Below are 7,294 nucleotides of genomic sequence, written 5' to 3'. Positions count from 1 at the left end.
AGTAAATGAAATACGCAATTATAGATGTGTGCGCACACAAGCTGGATTTGATAATGCAGAGTTTAATCATGACCGATGAATCCTTGTTCACCAAGTTGGATGCAAACGGGGTTAGGCTGCTCATTTCAAAAAGGTAACAGAGATGGATGGAGTTTGGTTGCTTCAGAGCACTCATTTTCATGTGATGGCTAGATGCTGTGAAGCATTCGGAAAGAATCGGGTGTCAGAGTCAAACACCAACTTGCTCTCTGCCACCTCCAGCGCTTCTGATTATTTCTTAGTTATTTGAAACATAGTGTGTGCACTTGCGCTCGCTTGCTCTTGCTCTCACTCTCGCCCGCTTTCTCCGTCCCCCCTCCAACATATTCCCTTTAAATCTCGTCAGCACACTCAACGCAGACGCTGAAAGTGTTGCTGCAATCTCCGGTCACTCTGCTGGAGTTCTTCACTCTTGCTGATGATTCAGGCATCTTGCTGGGCAGTAATGAGCCTCTGGATTTATGCTGTATACATATATAATATAGATATAATATAATAATGCTGCTCTTCTCTGTAGGGCTGTTAATCCAGGAGTCTTGAAACATTTCAGAGAGGCTGGCTGATGAATTAAATGCGGTCACAGTTCTGTGAGGTAGGCAGGCATTAGTGCCATTTGGAGGATGGGGAAACAGAGGGGCTGGGGCGAAGCAGCTCAGTCCCGCTCGGGAGGGAGCTCTTGGCAGATCTGGGAATTGAACCCAGGAGTTTGGAGTCGCAGCGCACATTCAGGTTGCTAGATTAGATTCTCCCTCCAGGGTTTGCTTGCTTGCTTTTTTTTCTTTTAACTTTTCACCCTGGCCTTAAGGTTTATGTGCGTTTCATTATTTGTCCTGGAAGGTTTTGAAACATGAGTATTTAAAATTATTTAGCTTCTACCTCTGTAATAAAACAGTGAATCCATGGCCCTGTTGAAGTCATAGCAAATACCTCTGTAATTTTAATTTTAGACCAGGTTTTCACCTGCAGATTGCTGGGGAGGGGCTTGATTGATATATGAGCTTTTTATCTTCTGGTTACTGGTTCAAATACAGCTTGGGTTGCAGGCTAGGATTACATGCCTCTCTTGCTTTTAACCAGGTGACAGCTCTTGGGTATGAGTGAAAATAAAAGGACTCATCCAAAGCCTGGGTACTCATTGTCTTCGCTGGCCTCTGGGTCAAACCCAGATTCCTTAACTGGTGTAACTGGGCATTGCAGTCATGAGTATCAGGCATGTGACATAGTGGGGAGGTCTTGGGTCCAGTGGCAGTGAACTTGCCTATTATAAAACCCTACAACGATGGTGTTCACTCTCTCCCATGGGAGATAAAGGATTGGATAGGCCAGGGATGTGGAAGAAGTCTCTTGCCCCTTATAGATGGTTCTGCTAGGTCTGCAAGGGACATGCCTGTTGTGTGCTGTTCTGCAGACTATAAAAGGAGTGCAATCTGCATGGGGCTATCAGGAGGACCCATACTACTGGCACAAAATGATGATTATAATATAATTACCAATTAGAAATTGAGGATTAATTTCCCCTCTGGATACAGAATACAGAAAACCTTCTCAATGCCCATTAGATCCCTCTCCAGACAGAGAAAGAGAGAGGATGACCTGGGCCTTAGTTTTCAAGATGACTCCAAAAATATCTAGCAAGGCCCTCCTGGCAACTTTTGCTGCTGGCTTGGATTGTCTAAACAGCTTTGGACAGCTTGTAAATTCAGCCTTCCACTTCTATAAACATGGCGTCTAAATGGTGGGGGGGGAAAGCAGGGAAAGAAGTCACAGGAAGGGCTTCCAGCAGCTTAAGCATTTTTGGATTCTCCTGGGGTTTAGTGTTCGAGTTTGGAGTCATTGTGCTTGGGAAATCTGGGAGGAGCGATGGTGGGTGCACTGCTGCTTCTGCTGATGGGACTTGAGTGGTCTTTGGGAAGGACTATGTGGTGAATGACCTGTTTAGTTATGTGTTCTTGGCCAGAAGCCACGCCAGGATTTTAAACCTCTCTGTGTTTGGAAAGGGAGATTAGTGCCTGTTTCTTTTTACAAAGAGAATTTGAATGTAGAGGGATTAATTCACACAGCACCCATTAAGTGCTAAAGTGAGTTACCCTAACACAATAAATCCCTTTGTATTGAACAAATCCACCCACTGCCTAAACAAAGATCTCTCTTCTCCCTCTCCTTTCTCTCCTTCCCCCCCCCCCATCCCCAGATGGAAATTAATTATTAAATGGCATGTGTCAGTGGCAAAACCCAGACCTGCTTTTATTATAATCCATTCCTTCCACGAGGTGTAAATATGACTTGGCATTTTGAGGAAAACTCTTGCATGGCTTATGTTGGGTTTTTACCTAGCAAGTGTGAGTCCAGAACCAGAGGAACTCGGTGGATGGTGAGCGTGCCATCCCTGTGTACGGACAAGTGTTCACCCTGCAGAGACAGAGAATGGCAGCAGCAACTGCTGCGGGATTATGCATCCAGGAATTTAACAGCTAGTATGAATTGCCGGTTTCAAGATTAGCATTGAATAAACAACACCTGGCCCCAATGGCCTTCCTTGGGGGTGAAGAAAGGGGAAATGTATTTGTTCCTGGGATAACAAAGGGGCTTTATATTGGTGCAAGCTTTGCACTAGCATTTGAAATCTAAATGCTTTACAAAGATGGACCATAAACTATCCCCTTTGCAGGCACTGAAGTGAGATGGAAGGGACTTGCCTAAGACTGCATGATCAGATCCAGTCTTTACTAGAAGCCTTTGCAGGGGAAGAAATGCCTAACCTCCCTCTGTCCGTGTCTTGTTTTTAATATTGCCAAAGGCATTGGATGGATGCTGTTGCATTGTGGGGAAGAAAGTGTTTTTGCAGTTTATTTCTTTCACTGTAAATTGTATATGGTGGGGGGATCCTCTTGCCACTTTAGGCTGCCCCTGCCTGAGGAGGGTTTGCTAGTGGCACCCTTAGACTCAGAGACCTGGCTTCTGTCAGTGGAGGGGACATGCATTGCACCACCTCAACTGGTGGAAAGAAGAGCCAGTGCAGTTTGGTGGGTAGGGCAGCAAGGACCTCTCATCTGCTGTTGAGCTGCCGTGTGACCTTGGGTGAGTTTTTGCCTCTCTTTACTTCTGTTTCCTTTCCTACTGTGCTTTTGGCCTTGATTCAGGAAGGTGCTCGGGTGTGCATAGTTGGGATAGCAACTAACTATGTACTTACCTTTAATGACATGGTTGGATGCTTTCATGAATCAGGTCTTTGACTATCAGCCACTTGGGGCTGTAAGGAGTTGATCTTTTCTGACTCTTGAACTTCCACTTTGGGGGTTTTTGGGCTAAGTTTGGCTAACTATTCTTGACTGTCCTTGGACTTCAGAAGTTTCCCTTTTTCTCCACCAACACTTAACATGCTGTCTGAAAAGCAGTGGACTATTGGACCAAAACAAATGAGAGAGAGTGCTTTCATTTTTATTTTCTCTCTTAGCTTGCTAAACCCAGGAAAGCCATCCCAAGGTTAGGTGCACTGCTGTACTTAATACCCTCTGGGTAGCTAGGCATTACTGTGGACCAGAAGCATGCCAATCCTGTCTCATTCATGGTTGTTTTTCTCCAGCTGATTTATACTCCTTGTCAATTATGCACTGCTCTTGCTCAAAGCCTGGAACATCTGTATATCTAAGTATTTAAGAGCCTGCATCTCAGGAGCGGTTGTTTAGAGCTAGCATTTCAGTCTTTCCCAACCTATAAAGACAGCTTATGCTATTCAAAGTCCTCTATGGTTGAATGTTGCCTTCTTGGAGATGTGTTGTATTAGTGGAGTGGAGAGCAACGGTTGGGGTCCTTCAAAGGCTCTTTAGCAAGGGTGAGGGTTTGTATCACGTGCCTGCTTCTGCTTTTTACATTTCTGAAGTCAATTGGAGGTGATCCAATGGTGGTGGCATAAGCAGAAGGAAAGAGCCATCTGGACGTCTTTTTCCCTATTGTGTACTTCATGGTGGTAAGCACTGCTGGCTTCTTGCACGGGACTTGAGATGCAGATTTCTGCCAAGTTTGGTTTTAGCTTTGTGGCTTATGAGCAAGGATCCTGGTTTTTCCTGTTTCAAAATCCCAGATTCTCCGATGAAACACCCCAAACCTGCGTTTTTTCTCCGATTGAAATGAAATGTGACTATATATATCGGTATCAGTTGAACACAATATTTTATTAATAATTTCCAATTTTAAAACAATTTGGCTTCGTCTGCTAGGCAGAAGGGTCTGCGAAGGAAGGAAACCGAGCGGCCCAGAGTCAGCATGAATTGGCTGAACTCGGGAGACTTGGTAACGCTCTGTGGTCAGCAGCACCCAGCTTGTGTAACAAAATAAATACACTAATACAACTTAAATAATGGTGTCCAAATCTGGTCCTGATCTCAGGTCCTTGGCTCTGGTGTAAGGAGGTGGTGTGGGCCAGTGCCTACCCTGGTCTTCCCCCTCTTCTGGGGTTGGTGCTGCAACCTGGATCCCTGCCTGCCCCCATGCGTCTTGCAGCTGCTGCCAGGTGTTGAGAGCCCCAGAAGGGCTCATCAACCCCTGTACCCACAGCTGTGCCAGTCACTTGTCCTCTTCTTGGGCTGGGCCCCTGTGGAGTCCGGCTCCTGGCTCTCGCTCCAGCCCAGGGGTTGGCCGGGGCGTGGTGGAGCGCGTTGTCGGCCTGTGGGCTCGCTGCTTCTCCTCAGGGCTGACTGAAAGTCCATTGCCTGTGGAGTGCACCAGCAGTCATTGCCACAGTAAGTGCAGGGCTCGACTGAGTCCCTGCTACAACCGTGCCATGCATATGCAGTACTAACAGCAGTTTGTGAGCGAGGAGCTGGAAATCGCACCCAGCACACAGTGCATGCTTAAGCTTTGCACTCTCCGGGAACAGGGAGACATTTAAGATCAAGTGAAGTTTGTGGCAGAAAATGCCACTCGTTTCATGGAGCTTCTAATGTGGTTTGAAGGCTGGCAGGCTGTGATCCACCACACACATGACAAGCTGATGGATTTGATAGGTAGGGTCAAGACACGGCATCACAAGAACTGTAAAACTGTCCTCGTGAAAACCAGTGGAGAAGGAACCGGTTCCAGGCAATAGCCATGAAGCTGAATCAGTACTACAGGTATGACCTGTCACTGCCACCACGGTTTAGACAACTGTCTGCCTCCTTCCTTAGAGCTGTTTGCACTTTAGACCTCAACCAGGTGCCTCTTCTGAGCTGTGACCCTCAGCTACTGAAATCAATCCCTGGATGGCAGAAAGAGCTGGACAGGGAGTGTGCTGCTTACATGAACGTTGTTAAAGAGTGCCGTATGCCTGTGCCTGTGTTTTGGATCTCTGTTTGTGACCGGTTTCTACATTTGTACGCCCGGGCAAAATGCTGCCTTGCCATTCCAGCGAACTCAGTGGACGGTGAGTATGCCATCTCGGTGTACGGACAAGTGCTCGTCCCAAAGACAGAACATGTCAGCAGCAACTGCTGCTGCATGCTGGCATTTAACAGCTAGCATGAATTGCCTGTCTCAAGATTAGCATCGAGTAAACGCCCTTTTATAATGTCATTTAATGAACTATAGTGATGGTATTAGTTACAGTTCATGTTGTGTATATCTTTAATTTCATAAAATATTTCAGTTTAGAGTTTAAGTGCATGCTGAGATTACTTAATAAAGCATCAATTAATTACTTCCATGGGCTTATCAGGGTAATTATGCTGTGGTTTTGGGCCATCTGCCAGTCTCCAGGGTGGGGCAGGACTGCCAGCCTCCCCCCACCCTGCCAATCAGAGGCATGGGAGGGGCCCCACTGCAATAAGCCTGTGAAAATGGTGGCCAGCCCCATGATCTGCCCATGGAATCAATTTGGATAGATTCCTACTTATGAGAAGCCTTCAGACGCCAGGACTGACTTTCTTGAATAGTAAAAAAGATACTGAAGGTAAACCCCAGGCCTGCTTCCACGCTAACTCTTCTCTGAAAGGTTCCTTGCTTCATTGCTGGGGATGAAGGAAGGAAAGGATTTTTCACTGTGGTGCAGCATAGTATAATTTGGTTATCTGTATTTTACCTTGCACAGAGCAAAGGGAATGGATGCAAACCCTGGGGGAAAGGGTGTCTGGGCCAGTCCCATCAAGGATATGCATCCTTGATTTATCCTGGTGTAGAAGTGAGGATGGATGGGAAGACCTCATCTGCACTCAGCAAAGCATTTCAAACTCCTCCTGGGTCAGAAGGATCCCTTACTTCTCCCCTTAAAATACCTCTCAGCACACCAACTTTCTGCCATTATTATAACACACCATTTATAGCTCAAGAGTTCAGGTCATTCCAGTGATGTCTTGCTGAGTTACATGAGAGACTTTTCAAGGCTGCCTAACTCTTTTTCCTTCTTGTCAATCCCAGATTGAATAGAGCTTCAGATATGGATATCCCTTTGTCCTTTTTAACCTCCATATTTTTCAATTTGTCCTTTCTCCCTTAGAGAATTTTTATTGAGATGGAGCACTCTTGCCCTCATAGGCTGGATCCAGACATGCAGGCACGTGTGGTTTGTGGAACCGAAAAACTCTGCGACAGCACAAACTGCATGTGTTGCATGGTAAGCTGTGCCCTGTGCTGCTAATTTGCAGCACTGGGGCAACATTTGCTAAGGATTTCCAGGTAGCAAAAAAGGTTGCGTAAAGCACGCCAAAATGCCATATGCCAGGACAAACGTGGAGATGGGGGAGCAGGCAGCCCAGGACTGCTCAAGTGTGCCTTAAGATGGGGCGTGCACAAGCAGGGGCAATCACTGTGGCACAAAGTAATGGCAAAATTTGTGCCACTGCTGTTTGTGCTGCTGCAAACACGCCCTTGCTCATGTGGATGTGGCCATAAGAGTTCAAAGGCATCTCAAGGCATGGACAAAGCAGTGCAGCCTTTTAAGAAAAAAAAAATCTCATTAGCTCTGGGATTCTTTTAAAGTCCATCTCCAAGGTGATATTTCTAATAATTAGCTTAGCCTGCTTCAGGTAGCAAGCAGCACTGACATGCATCTGATGCTGGCATTAAAACTTAATTTCTAATCATCATCCTTATCAAGAGATTCAAATCAGCAGCTCCTCTGATCCTACCCAAAGAGAGAGTGTATGTTTTTAATCCTATTAGAATCAGAACTAGAAATTGCTCCAAATCAGAGCCTTGTGTCTGAAGCTTCTTACCGTTTGGGGGGAGTATTGCTTTAAATAACCACTTTATACCTCAAAAGGTCTAGAGTTATATTGTGGAT

Source organism: Alligator mississippiensis, chromosome 14 (assembly GCF_030867095.1).
Source record: "Alligator mississippiensis isolate rAllMis1 chromosome 14, rAllMis1, whole genome shotgun sequence".
Lineage (NCBI taxonomy): Eukaryota > Metazoa > Chordata > Crocodylia > Alligatoridae > Alligator > Alligator mississippiensis.
Note: the sequence above shows the minus strand (reverse complement) of the source record.